General features: G+C 53.5%; 1 protein-coding gene across 4 annotated transcripts in view; it reads left to right on the top strand.

Moving 5' to 3' along the window:
* The window catches only part of bmpr1ba (bone morphogenetic protein receptor, type IBa), a 102,942-nt gene that overhangs the window by 30,231 nt on the left and 57,213 nt on the right, over positions 1 to 15,498 (top strand). Inside the window, exon 3 of one of the 4 annotated variants that reach the window (XM_035380092.1) lies at positions 6,836 to 6,891. The exons of the other annotated variants lie outside the window; for them this stretch is intronic. The gene's annotated coding sequence lies outside the window, so the exon portion shown is untranslated. The remainder of the gene's footprint in view (positions 1 to 6,835; positions 6,892 to 15,498) is intronic. 4 annotated transcript variants of the gene reach the window in all.

The following is a 15,498-nucleotide window of genomic DNA, read 5'->3' as shown; positions in this document are numbered from 1 at the left end:
ACTGAAGCAGTTGGAGTTAAGCACCTTGCTCAAGGGTACAACGGCAGTGTCCTGCCTGGGAATCAAACCTGCAGGCCCTGTTTCCCTAACCAGTACACCATACACTGCCGCCCATTCCAACTCTCCGTACCCTAACAAAGAGCGAAAGCAAAGAAGTCCTCAAACCTACCTGCGTCCAGGTGGAGCCGCGATGGGCGGGGCTAAGCGAGGGGCGGAGGGTGGAGACGGCGTGCTATTCGCTGAGGGGCCAAATGCTCACAGAATGGGACACAGCAGTGAGCTGGTGGACAAGGCACACGTGGATCAGGGAGTCTTTCTGTTCGGTGGAATAGGGTGAAAACAAGTTTAACAAAGCAGTCTGAATGGAATCTGAGAAAGGTTGTGTCCTGAATCATCACCACGTTTTTTAGGACAGGGTTGCTCAAATGTTTTTGAACAAAGCTCTCATAGAAAAACAGTCCTGGCAGATTTTCCAAGTAAAAAAAAAAAAAAAAAGAATAAAAAAAAGTGAAACTTAACAAAAGAAAGCAACAACAAAACGAAACTTGAGCACCGAAAATGTAATTGGGACATTTCCACTGCCAGGCCAGTCATAAAGGAGGTTTGTCTTTTTCACGGTACACACATGCTAAACTTAAGCGGTCTCTCGCTCATGTACAAACGCTGCAAGCCCTCCTGGTGCTAGCAGTGGAAATGAAGGTCAGACGTACTTTGTGGATGACGTGCGTGTTTTGTAGGAGCTTAGCGGTGTTTGTTAGGTTCAGTCTGCCTTTTTAATTTAGTCTACGGGACAAAAGAGTAGAGCTCTGACGCAGTGGTGCTCAGTCACGTCCATGCAGCCCGGTCAAGTGGTCAATTTAAAGCAGTTTAGTATTTATTCAAGCGCATTGCAGTCCCGACACTAAAAAGTGACTCCCCCCTCTGAAAATGCCAGGAATTCTGGGAAAGCGGACAGGGACGGCTAATGAGAGCGGTAAAGAATGTTGTCTGATTGATAACGGCGTTCGGGCCGAGGTTCTGTCCGGGCTCTCCGCGGTCCGCCAGCGATCGGTGGAAAGCGCCGGTCTCCGCGGGTTTTGGGGGGGGGGGGGGGTTCAGGCGAGGTCAGTCGCCGGGTCTGAAGCCCCCCCCCCGCTTGGCCTGCGGCCCCCAGCTGCCGCGCGGACGGCCTGATCGATGGGCTGGAAGCATGTCGGCATGGCGACGCAGTGAATCTGCGCCATCTGTACCCCCCCCACCCCCGAATCCCCCCCCCCCCAATAATCCCCAGCATCCATCACACATTCCGCGGAGGGGAGGGCAGTGTGACCCGCTGTCACGCTTTCGTGCCGACACGCGCCCCGGTCGCTCGTTGGGACGGGCGGAGCCGAGATCACCAGTCCGAGACTTCGCCTTAAAAAAAAAGAAAAGAAAGAAAAAGTCAAAAACAGGCTCGGAATTTTCTTGATGAAAAACGAATGATTGACAGCGAGTACGCTTCGCGTCGCACTTTGAAGCAGATTGTTTTGGGGTGGTGAGGGGGTTTGTGGGGGGGGGGTGAGGGGGGTGTTATGGTCCTCCTGAGGGTTCCCCGTGAGCAGATTAAAGCCCGTCTCGTCCCGTCTGATGGGACAGGCGGAGGCGCAGCGCGGCGCTCTCCTCGCCGTGGGTAATTAAACGGCGGGACGGCGCCTCGCTACGGAGCGCGCTCAGTCGGGCGTGGCCGTCGCCCATGACTTCTCAGGCCTGGACGCTGGGCCTCCTGTGGGACTGACCCTCACGGGCACCCATAGTGACTGTACGGATCTGAACATCCCTCCGGGTTATGAACGCTGCGTTAGTGTTCTGATGGTTCAGAGTAACCGAACCCAGCCGCCGCGCCGTGAATGCAGTTACCCCCCCCCCCCCCCCCCCCACGCGTGCGTGCGTTCCCGCGACCCTGTAGCTCGCCGTGACATCACTCGCTGTGAGCGTACCCGCTGAGCTCCTTTTCCCAGGAGTCCCTGGGGCGGGGGGTTAAACCTGGATGCAGGGAATGCTGGGAATGCTTGTCATGGCCGCCTGATCCGAGCGGCTTGTGAGAGCGTGCGAGCGATTGATGCCGATGACAGAGCTGCCCGACCCTCACTCCTTCTTTCCATTCCATCCATCTTTGTTTTGGTGGGTTTCGTTTTGAAGTGGTTTCTGATCGCGAAGCGCAGCTGTTGTGTGACCAGTAGGCCGGGCCGTGAAGAGCCCTTTCTGTGTGTGTGCATGTACGTGCGTGCGGGCGTGCGTGCGCGTGCGTGCGCGTGTGCGTGTGTGTGCGTGTGTGTGTGTGTGTGCGTGCATACGCTTGGGTGCGCTGGCCTGTTCTGTAGCTCGCTCTACTGTTCAGTCACCTCAGGAGCCCTTAACTCATTTGCAGGAGGGCGGTGGTGACATCATCTTTATTTGCGTCTGAGTGGTCTTTAATCTCACTGCAGACATCTCCGCCTGACACATGCGCCTCCCGGGGCGGGAAGCTAATGCTCTTGCCCGTAATTTCACTCACATGATTTGAGTAGCACATTCATACCTTCCTTCTGTTGTCAGGAGTATCAAGGACCTCAACAAATATTGAGCTGAAAATTCGTAGATTGTTCCTTGGTGACTCAGATCACGGCTTTAATTACCGAGAGCATCTTGGGATTTGATCCGGCTTGTTCTGTGTGCAACATGAGATGATGAAGGTGAGAGGGAATTCATGAGGATTCTTTAAATTCAAACAACACAGGCTTCTCTCCAGGTGAGGTAATGCTAACCTGTAGCTATGTCTGAGCAGTGTTTTGTTGTGAAACTTTTTTTTATGTGTGTATTTTATACGAGCTCCAAAGTTGCACCCAGTAAGTTGGCCATTGTTCCTTTTAATGTTGGAGATGAATAATATTGAGGCTGCATGGATGATGGTTGTCGTGAACTTTGAATTCAGGTTGACTTTTGTCTGGAGGTGGTATAAAATCAGTGTGTGGTGTGCCGGTGAGACAGGAATGAAAGGCGCTGTCTGCAGCGAGGCGGAGCGCCAGGTGCTGGGTTGTGCTTCAGCATTTGAGGAAAGCAAACCGGTGTGAGCAGAGCAGTCGGGGCTGGGCTGCACTCGCGGCGTCAGTAATAATAACGTGAGTGCGTGTGTGTGCCGTGTGCTGTGTGTACGGCGGTGAGCTGGTGGTGCGGTGGGCGGGGGGGAGGGCTGTCACGGAGACAGGGGGTGTCTGTGTGTGTGGCGTGGTGCTCACTTTTCTGGCTGGGACCAGGAGGAGGACAGGGTTTAATTAGCGGTGGAACATGAAACCGCGGGGTGGTAGCGGGTGGGGGGGGGACGCGGGTGCAGGTTTGTGGTGGCGGGGGGGGATGGCGGGTGGGTGGGGGCGGGGGGGGATGCCGGGTGGGCAGGGGGGGGGGTCGCTGACCTGTAAGAGGGGCGTCGCCCGCCAATTATTTACACAGCAGCTGCGGTCAGCCGCGCGGCGGGATCCGCGCCTCAGAGAGAGAGAGAGGCTCCGCCCACCGGCCTGTCGGACCGTGTGACAGGCGAGAGGGGGGGGGGGCGGGGGGGGCTCCCTCAACTCGTCCCCCCCCCCCCCCCCCGCCGGCCCGCCCCGGACCTCCGCGGATCAAAGCTTGTTTTTCTTCTCCTTTTCTTTCCCTGGGAAGGTGGGGAGGGAGACAGGCGGGTGAGGGGGGCGGGGGGCGGGGGGCGGGGGGCGGGGGGCGGAGGTCACAGTCGTATTTTTAAAAAACGGTTAAAGAATGAACCCAAACCCCGGCCTCGGTTTCAGGATTCCTGCCGGCCGAGCTCAGTATTCATCTCCAGGTTCCCTGTTTTTTATGCAGTTTTTACATGCGGAGCGTGAGCTGAATGTGCAGTGTGTATATGAAACCCTCCATGCATGCGTCTCTCTGTGCATTTATTTATTCCCCCATTCTGATTCAGCACTTGTGTCACCTTGATCTCACTATGGGGGGCGGGGGGGCGGGAGGGGGGGAGTAAGTGAGGGTTTGTGGTGGTGGTGGTTGCGGTGGGAGGGGGGGGGTGTTGGGAGGCTGGTGGTGATGCAGCGGAAGTCCACAAACTCCTATGACACAGTTTCCCAGGAGACAGTGACAATTTTGCACCATACAGGCCAAACAGTGCTACAGGAGGGGAGGTGGCGCTGATCAGAAGACATCTGACTGTTTAACGCTTTGGAAACCCTGCACGTCGTACATATAGAGCCGTGTGCATATCCTGTTCCTTCATTTGAAGCTCAGTTCTGCTTGATGTGGTTACAGTCAGGTGCAAAACAAAACAACAAAAAAATGATCTCAAGTTGTGATTTGGAAAATGAAACTCTTGCTCGGAGGTGGCAAAGTGCTGCGGGGGGAACTCCTGCGTCTTACTGCAGATGTGCAGTAAAACGCCCCCTGCTGGAGTGGGAACGTCGCTGCGGTTCAGCGCCACCTAGAGCCTCGCCACCCCCCCCCCCCCACCGCAGCGACCCCCCTGCCAGCTCGGGTTGCGTCTCTGGGGCTCCGGGCCTGGCGTGGGGCCCAGCCCTCGTTGGGAAAGGACTCGCACCCTGACGGTCGGGCCTTACAGACGCCTGTCGCGCGAGCGTGTCTGTCGCTCGGATAAAAGCGGCCGCTAGCGGCAGGAGCCTCGCGGACTGCGCGGCGGGGGGGGGGGTGGGGGGGGGAGAATGGGTCCCATTTAGGCCCTGACAATGGGACGCCTGTCTGGGGTGTCAAACCGGCATTGGGAGCAGCGAGGCCGTTCTCTTAACGAGGGTGACGAGGGGATGTATCGCAGCTGTCACTGCCCGGCCTTTGAAGTCAGCGCACAGGATGTGGGGGGTGGGGGGTGTGGGGGGGGGGCTGGGGGGGAATCACAGAGAAATCAGAGTGCAGACGATGTTTATACCCCAGAGTGCCCGGTTCATAACTAAACCTCCTCTTCTTCTCTGTGACTGGAAGAATAAAAGTCATGCCGCTCAGTTTGTGTTTGACTGAACTCGCATTCTCACAATAAAAATGAATAGTGTCGGGACAACATGCAGAGCTAGAGGCGTAAATCTGAGGTCAGGGGCTGTCGAACCGGAATGGGGGGGGGGGCACTGGGGGGGGGGGGGGTCCCCGCGGGACCGGCGTTGGAACCTCAGGAATTCAGTCCAAACTGTCGGTTCATTTTCTTCCAGCGGTTACTCAGACCGGACGTTAGGACACACCAGACCTGCACAGACCATTTGAAAGCGGGACGTTCCGGTTGAAAACTGGCCGTCTGGCTACCCTAGCCTCTCGGCGCACGGGGCCGTCTGCTCTGTGACGGGGCAGGGTGATTTTAATCAGGTACCCGCGGGGGGGGGAACCCAAACGCTATCCCGTGTCAGTCGTCGCCATGGCTAGAAGCCCCGCCCAGACCCTGGAGATCGGCTTACCGAACCGTCGTCCTGTCCTCGTCTACGGCACGGAGTATTCTTAGAGTCGTCCCGGGTCGGCGCTGTGGGTCAGAACATGCCCCCCCCCCCAGGCTGATGGGCCCTGTCCTTTCCCAGCACGTCTGTTAGCCCCAGCCTCTGCGTGATTGAGTCTGCGCTCATTTACTGTGAAGGACTCGCTCGTCTTAAACCGCGCTGGAAAGATGATGCTGTAAACCTCTCAAGAGTCATCAGGAAAATCGCCAAAGCGTGTAAAAAAAAAAAGAAAAGAAAAAAAATCATGAAACCGTGTCCGGCTGGCCTGAGTAGTTCTGTCTCTCGCGCACGTTGCTAGACTTACAAGCTGCAGGCTGTGGTTCAGTGTGTCGTGTATGGGCCTGTCCAGTGCCCGGGGGGGAGGGGGGGGGGGGGTAGTTAGGTGTTTACCTGTCAAACTGTGGCACTGGGGCGAGGCAACAGCTTTGCCAGTTCGCAGGTTGATATTGTATTAGGCTGATATCCGGCACCATTCTGATCTGCGATGTACTGATCTGAGAGTTGGCCGTGTGACTCCGAAAGTGGTTAGTAAGGGGGGGGGGTGGGGGGGGGGGTTTGGGGGCATTGTCCAGGAGTTGATTTATTTCCCTGGTAGGGTCAAGCTGAAGGGAGTCGAGTGTGGGAGTCCGAGGTCAGGTGACCTGCAGTAAACCCTCTCCTTGGCTGAGAGGCTGAAGCCGGTCAGGTGACCTGCAGTAAACCCTCTCCCTGGCTGAGAGGCTGAAGCAGGGGCACATGCACATATTAGACTGACTCATTTCTCACAGTGAAACTCAGGTGGGCTGCCCTGCTCCGGCTTCCAGTTCCCTGCTTCCCACACGGACAGACCTAAAAATACTTCATATTTATATTTGAATATTTATACACGCATGAAATACTTCACTTTATATTTTACAGGTTAACCACAGGATAATTATTATCCAGGGCCTAATCAATTTGATCTGGGTCATATTACGCGTCAGGATGGAAGAAGGAGGGGTGTTCTAGAATTCAGCTGAGGAATATGATCTGTGAGCTGCTCAGGCTGGACGCTGTATAATCTGGGGCATGTGGGGGGGTCCAATCAGGGCAGGAGGGGGCTGTTCGTGTAGAGGAAGGGGGAGTTGGGTTCTAATCATTGGAAGCACTTATCTGTCATGCAAGACTAGTGTTGGACTAGTTAGCCTTGCGTTATTATTATGATTATTATTATGATTATTATTATTATTATTATTATTATTATTATTATATAGATAAATAATCTCCTAAATATGCGTGTCGTTGCAGGGATTTGACTTGTACTTTAATTAAATAAATTTGCAGAGGCAACAAGTCAGAACCTCTGACTCCCTCTCTCTCTCTCTCTCTCTCTCTCTCTCTCTCTGTCTCTCTGTCTCTCTCTCATGCAGGCAGATTGATGGTTTTCTGGCGTATTGTGGAAGGAGAATGGCGCTGTACGGGCCAGGTAATTGCGTTTCTGGTGTCGAGAGCCGGGCTCAGGAATGTTCCAGTGTCTCTCCTCCCTGTCCCTCGGTCGACCTCCTCCTCCGTATCTGTATCCCCATCTCGTGTTGTTTACGGCTCGCTTCCAATACGTGGAGGGAAACTAGGAAATGGCGTCAAATCAAAGGCCCTTTTGTGAACAGGCTTTTGGAAGGACGGTATCCTCCGTGTCAAGGCTGCCGCGAGCCCAGCTCGGGTTTCGGGCCCAGGGCGCTTCGCGGGCGGCGCGGGGAAGGGAGAGCCGCCGCTCGGTCGGGCCCAGGGCGCTTCGCGGGCGGCGCGGGGAAGGGAAAGCCGCCGCTCGGTCCATAATTGCGACCAGGCGAAGAGGCGGCTGCAGTCACGTCGGTGGTAATTGATGTAATGGCTCGATTACAGAGCGATTTGACCTCCGTTCACGTGCGCTCATCTCGTCGCTCGCCGCTCCTGTGATCTCCCGCGGGGGTCCTTCTCCTGAAACCACGGCGACAGACAGACACCGTTCGTACTTTACGCCCGTTTGTATTTACGTGCCGGCGTGTATTGCCACCCGCTTTTTAACCGCGGACAAAAGCCTGATGATTTAATTTCTCTGTGACTGCGAGGATGACTGTCCCAGGCAGGGGTCACGGTGAATTCCACGGTACGGGGCGGAACGCTGAAGAGCGGCGGTTTGATGTCGACTGGACTTGTTGACAGAACCGGACTTGTTGACAGAACCGGACTTGTTGACAGAACTGGACTTGTTGACAGAACCGGACTTGTCTACAGAAAACAGATGCGGTGCTGGGGCTGTCTTCGCGCTGGCTTGGTTATGAAGTTATGGCGCGCGTATCCATGGAGACGTAACTGAAGGACTGTGCACTTGTGAACCCTCAGTTTCCCCTCTCTTTATATGTAAGGATTCATTAAGATCAATAATGTCTCTCTACCTCACAGTTAGTGAGAGTTTTAACACAAAATGGCTTTGAAATTTCAAGATGAAATATGTGGCATGAGCAATCCACCATTATTATTATTATTCACTGTTTTCTGAAAATATACAGTATATCCAAATAACATTCTTGTTTTAAAATTGGAGGCCAAAGCATTTTTGAAAGTTTTATTTGTACTATTCATTTACTTTTGTCAGCAAGGTTCAGCTCCAGGGGAGTCAACGACTTGCCTGAATCCCACGGCAGCGAGATTCGACAGAGAAAAAAAATATAAATTGGCACTCACATCCAAACATCAGGAGGATCGATAGAGATAAACATTTTCGTGGCATCCGAGCTTTGCGATCCCGGTTGTCAGTCGCCGCCGTTGTTTTGTTTCGGCTGCAGAACGCGCCGGCGTGCGCTAGGAGGGACAGCGCTACCTGTCAGCGCTAACGCCTCGGCCCCTTGTGAAGTACACGGCGCGTGACAGAGCGGAGAAACCCTCTGTGAAAGGAGGGGATTTGCAGGTAATCCCGCGTTTATCCCTGCAGAAACAATGCTGTCTGGCGCGCGTCCCTGCCCCCCCCCCGCCCCCCCCCCGCACCGCACACCTGAGGTTCCCGCCTCCGGCGAAACCTAAGCCCTCTGTAGCATTTCGGCTCCTCGCGCTGAAAGACGAGGCGTGACGCTCAGCTGCGGGCGCGGCGCAGAGCGCTAGGCCAGGGAAACTCTATATGTTTATTTCCGAATAATTTAACGTGCGCTAACTCGATGCGTTGCGCTTACTGTAGCGTGGCGAAACCCGCCATTTCGTTTCTTCGAAAATTACGCTATCACATTTCAGTTTTACAAATGGAAAAAATAAGATGTTGCTTTTTGATGGTGAACGAATTTTGAGGGATTCATCAAAAGTTTTAGAGAAAATGAACAGAAGATAATGTATCTTAACCATAGGTCCGATATATCAATACCATTCATAGCTAAGCATGGCTTTTATTTTGTGAATGAAAAGCCATCATATAAGACTTAGCCTAAGTCTGTCAGCACCTTGTATTTTCAGTAACTACACTAACAGTCATGAATCGACTCCTCTGTTCTGAAGGAAGTGGTTCGTTCAGCTATAGCATGACTGTATTTTCATGTGCAGTCTGAACAGGATATCAATAAAACTATACCTTTATGCTGGGCAAAGTCCATCCTTACTTGAATGACCAATTTTGAATTAGTTTTTGTGGAAATTCAGTGGGAATGCCTAGACCTATTATGCTTTTTTTAAAAACTCTATTTTTGGCTTTCTGAGTTTCACGCTTTTGTGGGTGCTTGGGCAGTTTTAGGGATTATTTTCCTGGGAGAATTCCAAACTGCGAGGTCATCAGGACTCAGTTTAACGCTTCAGTGGGGGATTCCCACACTGGAAAACTTTAGAGTGAGTGAACTGGTGATGTTCCAGGAGGTTTGGAAGCAGAGTGCAGTTCCTTTTATAAAAAAACGACCCACCGCCGTGGAAGAGAGAGTATGCTTAGAGCACGGCTTCCCACAAGACTGCGTAGAGATGAGCCGTGTCAGTGAGTGTGTGTCAGTGTGTGTGTGTGTGTGTGTGTCTGTGTGTGTGTGTGTGTGTGTGTGTGTGTGACTGTGTGTGTGTGTATGTGTGTGTGTGTGTGTGTGTGTGTGTGTGACTGTGTGTGTGTGTGTGTGTGTGTGTGTGTGTGTGTGTGTGTCTGTGTGTGTGACGCCAAAGATTGTTTCCCCGGAGTGAGATCAGAAACATTTCATTTAAGGACCAGAAGTTTGTCATGACGCTCTCCTTGGCCATTGCGGATACCTACTGCTGAAGCTTCCTTTCCTGGGTTCTGCGTGTGCCTGTGTCCTCAGTTAAGTGGGATGGTCTGGTTGGATACAGGGAGGCCTATGAGCAAAGAGAAATAAATCAAATAAGGATATTCCCCGGACGTTTCTGGAGACCGACGTAACGGTCCTGTAGAGATCGAGCCGTGCCATGTCCTGGCGATGCTGCACTGTAGGACTGCGGAGACGCGAGGGAGGTTCTCCTGCGTCAGGGGGGGGCGTCTGGCGGAAATCAGCGGCCGATTCGTTTTCTTTGGCTTTTCCGACGGCGGCGGCGATGCAACTCCTCGGAAACATTACTCACGCGCTACGCTTTTGTGCACAGAAGGAACGCCTCATCGATCACGCGGAAGGTTCCCCGCCCCGCGGAGAGAGAGCATAACGAACAGAAAGCCGCGGGCGGTCGAGCGGCCATTACAGGAGGAAGCTGCACACAGGCGCGTTTGCGGCGGGAAGCGTTCAGGTGCGCCGCTCTGAAAGGGTCTGTCAGCGCTCCCGCTGAACGCCGGCGTTGAGAAGCAGAGCAGAGCGCGGTCGGTCGGTCGGCGGGGGGCGGGGCGGCGTCTGTCCGACCCGGCCCGCGACCGAGGAGGTTTCCGGAACCTCGCGATGTCCAGTCCCCTTGCCTCTCCTCACCAGCAGGGGGCGTGTCTATGGGTAGCGCGTGCGAGAGAACGCTCTGCGGTGCGTCTGATCTCCGAATGTCTGAAAGGGGCGGGGCTTTGTTCCCGTGTCAGTAGCAGCTGTGGCCATTTCGGGAGTCGGGCGGAGCCATTTGTGTTTACTGTCCTGGTGAAGGAATGTGAAGCTGGTCCCTTTGTCCTCTAAAGGGCTTATGGCTTTGTGGTGGGAATGTTGTATACGCCACACATAGAAAAACATACTTACAGAATTTAGCTGCTGTAATTGTTTAAGAAATGAAAAGCAGAAGCATGTGGACGGGAGGGATTATAGAGGGTCACCCTTTCAGCCTGATGGTGTGGAGTAAGGAGCTGTACGCAGTCGTGTTTAAAAGCGTATCTGCGGCTTTGCAGTGCGGCTATCGCAGTGACGTCGTGTGAGGCGCCGAAGGAAGTCGTCCAGCGGGCGAACGCGGAGCGTCAGAACGTTATGGGCATTGTCACGCGCGGTGTCTCCAGCCAAACCCAGATTAAACGGAGAGGCCTGGCGGGGTGTAGCGGGCGGGCGGACGGGGCGGGGGGGTGAAATGAAAGACGAGGCTGCCCGGGCCGGCGGTCCGGTGGCGTTCCTGCCGGCGGTCCGATGGCGTTCCCGCTTTGTTCCGTGATACGCCAGTTGTGGCGGAGCGGTGGAGAAACGCCGAACAGCTGCAGAGCTCCTGTGGGCTCTCCGCTTACACAACATGGCAACCCTCCCGTCCCCTCAGCCACAATGGGGGGGGGGGGGGGGGGACAGGGGGAGTGGGGGGGCGTTGGGACGGGCGGTTTGGTTTCTGAGGTCCCTCAGCCACAATGCGGGGGGGGGAGGGGGGGGGTGGTTTGTGAGGTCCCTCACCCTCAACATCTCTCTTGTTAGCGCGGTGTGAATTTAACTGTTAAATTTAAACGTGTGACTGGTGTCCGAAACAACTACTGCTGTACTTCAGCTCTAGGCTCGACTGAATTGGCTTTAGCCCCTTCATTAAAGAAAACTTTTAAACAGTAACAGTGACTTAAAGCACTGGGCTGAAATGACAATGGCTTTTAGTCCAGCTAAGATTTATGCACTGTGCCGTCCTTTTGGCTGGAGTACAAGCTCCAGATATCATTGTAATAATAATAATGATTTAACCTGTTCCGTTTGAGAAGTAAATTCACGCGCGGAGAGGGAGCAGTGTTAGTTTATGGGCTGTGGTATTAAAGCGTGTAATAACTCACCCTGCTGACTGTGCCTGAGGAGAGCTCTGTAGGATGTGAGGCCCAGCTTTTAGACCCCTTGGGTTAATGGTGGTAGGGAACAGTCACCCCACACTGCGTAGGAGATGAGAACATGGTTTCCGGGGGCCTCCAGGGGGCAGTGTTGTGCCAGGAGCTTGCAACTCAAATCAGGAATCAGGACTGATGCTGTTATTCGCTTTATCAGGGGAAAATATATATATATATATATTTTTTTTCTGCATACAGAAAGGCTAGATTACTCTCGGAGATTTATGCTCAACTTCTTGGAAAGTGTTTTCTTTCCGCTCCCTAGTCAGGGTATTGAAACACAGACGTGTTCATAGTAATTCAGACTAACTTTCTGAATTGAGTAGACCTTAGAGGAAGATCTTTTTAAAAAAATAAACTTTTGAAATGGCATGCAAGTATAGGCATGGAACTTACAATAAAAAGTTAAAGGTTTTATAAAAACGTGGAATGTATGTACGTGTGTGTGTGTGTGTGCGTGTGTGTGTGTGTGTGCACACGCATGCATGGTGGGTGTTAGAGGAAAAATAAAAGGACAGTGTTTCCTTTCCATGCTATCTACTGATGTGTAACAAGAACTTATGTGCTCTTGTCACAATAAACGCTAGTTTATGTTATTTGGAATGAAATTGAAATCAATGCCGGGCTAAATGTTGGCAGTTGCTCTCCGGCGGTATGGATCAGAGTGTAGGCCTGCCTGCCTCCTGCCTCCTGTCTGGCCCGACGAGTCAGCTGACGTTGCCTCCGGCTGTATAGCGGTGATTCTCCACACTGGTAGTGTTTGCGTTCCCTTTATTACAGCTCAGCCTCTTCCGTCACCAGCAGGAAATAAGATTCAGGTGTAAAACCAGTCGGAAGAATAAATAATAAACGCAAATGCGTACGGTGGGTAGACGCATAGCTCGGTATCTGGAAGGAGATGTGCCGATCAGTGGTTTGTTATGAAGAGTGATCACGCTAACATTAGCCCTGTTAGCAGGGTGCGCTGTGCGTTGAGTCGCTGACACAAATAGAGGAACAGCTGATAACGATGTGATTGTGATTAGCATTTTCACATCAGCTTGTACTGAGCTAATTTGAACAGCAGTTGGTTTGGATAGCGTCAGGTGTAAACCGTGGGCCCCGCTACCGTTGTCTAGCCTACGAGCTTCACACTTGTTTACGCAGAAAGAGCCAGCGTACCGCTGTAGCCACCTGCGCTGAAACTGTCAGTCTGTCCATCTCACAAGTATACTGCAATACATTGTTTTGAAAGAGGTGAATTATTCATATTTTGTCCCAGCATTTTTTAATAAATGTGTGTTTTTTTCAGCCTTTCTCATCCAACACTCTTCGTGTGTAAAGTGTAGCAGGTTGTTGTGTTTTCAGGAATAACACTGAAAGGGGCCGGGACCTTTAAAATAACCCTCTGTTTGAAACCCACGCTCTCTGGGGGGGGGGGGCGCAGTCCAGCCCAGTATTAATAATGCACGCGGGTGATGTAGAGTGTGTGTAAGTGCTGCAGTCAGCAGTGTCCGCAGGCCCGGTCCCGGTCCTGACAGCTTAACAGGGCGGATGAAGCGTGTGAAGCCGGCAGGGTTATCGCCGCAGGCCGGGAGCTCCTCTCCATTAGGCGCTGAGGAATCGGCGCTGGTCCCGCACCGCTTAAATATTTAATGCCGGTGAGTCAGATCCGCCCGGGGGCCCGAGCGGTTCTGGTGTGGTAGTGCCGCCCCACAGCCGGAGGCACGATGCCCGCACAGTCACGGAGAGGCACCGGCCCGGTACGGGGGTGCTCTCCCTCCCTGATGTCATCCTTCCAGTGTGACAGAGGGCCGCTTGTCACTATGGAAACGAACGACTGCATTCCTTCTCGGTGTGTGTGTTCGGTATGAAGAATTCCGGTCGTTGTTTGTTCGTGTCGTTGAAGCTACGCAGTTTTGGAGGTTATAACTCCCAGTGTGGAAAATACGTTTCAGTGTGAAGCGCGGAGAGACGCTGGCCTTAAGCGATGTTCCATGTGACTGTCTGACATCAGCGTGGAACATCGGTCATTGGCTTACTGTGTCCGTTTAACACCCTCCCTTCCCCACGCCATGCTAGAGACCCCAGATATTCGATCGAGGGGTGGACCCGTGCATCTCTCTCCCTCTCTCTTCCCCCCTTATCTCTCTCTCTCTCTCCCCCCTGCCCTCTTTCTCTCCCGGATTTCCAGGGTGACCTCCCTCTGACAGAGGGCTGTGTTGTGACAGCGTTTCCATGGCGAGGGCACGCTCGCGGGCCGGGCTGCCGGGCACGGAGTTCTGGAACTCCTCCGCCGCTCGCCGCCGCTCGCTTGTGTTCCAGGAGCCGTTCCAGGCCGGCGTCGGGCTTCCTGTAAACGGCGGGTCGGGGAAATGACTCGTGAACAAGCGCGGGGGGGGGGGTCATTGGGGGTGGGGGGCAGTGCGTTTGTGGTTTAGGCAGCGTGAGGATTCGGGGGTGGGGGACTGGGTATGCGTGTGCCTTGTGGTTTTAGCGGTCGAATCGAGAGCCGGTTACGGCTACCATTTACAAACACAGTCAGCTGGGAACAATGGACTCAGGATTTATTTTAAAGCCTTTTAAAGCCAGATTCTCTGTTCATACATTTTTACAAAATGGTACGGTTGCCAGCAGTTTGCACCAATCGCTGTGCGCGCTTCCGAGAAACGAGAAGCTCCGCCCCCCTCTGGAGTCGCTCCCCAAAAAAAACCTGCGTTCATTTCGGCAAAACATTCCTGAATCTGACCCCGGAGCGGGCAGTAGTGTAAACATGGGAGAGTGAAGGAACCACAGCTCCCAGCCCTGCCAGCCGCCCCCCCCCCCTTCCTAAAACCCCTGTCCCATGTAGGGGACCGCTCTTCTCCGCACTGCCCGTGTTTGCTCTTCGCCCTTTTTTCAGAGGGGAGATGGAGGTTCCCATGTTCGTGCGACCCGTCCCCCCCTGGATCACATCGCTGCTCTCTCCTGTTCACTGCTGCCTGGCCTCTATGCTTCTCCCTGTTCTCCATACCGCTGCTCTCTCCTGTTTACCGCTGCCTGGCCTCTATGCTTCTCCCTGTTCTCTGTACTGCTGCTCTCTCCTGTCTCTGTCTGTGTATAACTGTCTCTAACATACAGCCTTCTGCTGCCTGTTTTGCGTACCGTTGCCTGTTAAGTCTACAACTTTTTCCTCCTGAATGCTAATATCTATCCGTCTTCAGTACCCTGCTGTCTGTTCTTTTTAATTCTGCCTGTGGTAACGGTCTCTGTCTTCTGCTTTTCCGTCCAGTGTACTGACGTCTGTGAGTAATGCTGTACTCTACAGAACGCGTAATTCTATTTTGCGCATTACTGGTCATTCTTTGTTTTGTTGTCTGTTCTGCGCGCTGGTGTTCTGCGGTCTGTCGTTTGCACGCGGCTGTCAGTGGCTGTCAGTGGTGTCACATTCACTCTGTTAACTCTGCGGGTGCAGCTCGGCGGGGCAGCGTGAGAGTGCGTGAGCGCTATTTAATGAGCAGCTGTTTTTGGGTGAAGACTCTCACCTGGGTGTGTTATGACAGGTCGGGTCGTCATCGCCCCAGTGGGCCTCCGCGGTGGGTAGGGTCACGTGACTTCCCAAACGCGGGCTCGCCCCGTTCCAGGTGGTGCCAGTCGAATCCTGGGGGGGGGGGGCGGGGGGGGGGGGGCTCATCGAGGGTGGCTGATGAAAAAAAAGAAAGACAGAGCAGACAGTCCCTGTGTTTTTTCCATGGTATTAAGACAGAGGGAAGCAGCTATGGCTACAGACAGAGAAGGATCATTATATAGGAAGTGCCACGACTTCTGGGAATCGAACCCCTGGGTACAGAACTGGAGCTGGTCCCCGGGCGCTGCACTGTGGCTGCCCACTGCTCCAGAGTAACTAGGATGGGTTAAATGCAGATAAAGTTCAACTTAAAT

The sequence above is a fragment of the Anguilla anguilla genome, chromosome 10, assembly GCF_013347855.1.
Source record: "Anguilla anguilla isolate fAngAng1 chromosome 10, fAngAng1.pri, whole genome shotgun sequence".
Lineage (NCBI taxonomy): Eukaryota > Metazoa > Chordata > Actinopteri > Anguilliformes > Anguillidae > Anguilla > Anguilla anguilla.
This window is presented reverse-complemented; position numbering and strand designations above follow the sequence as displayed.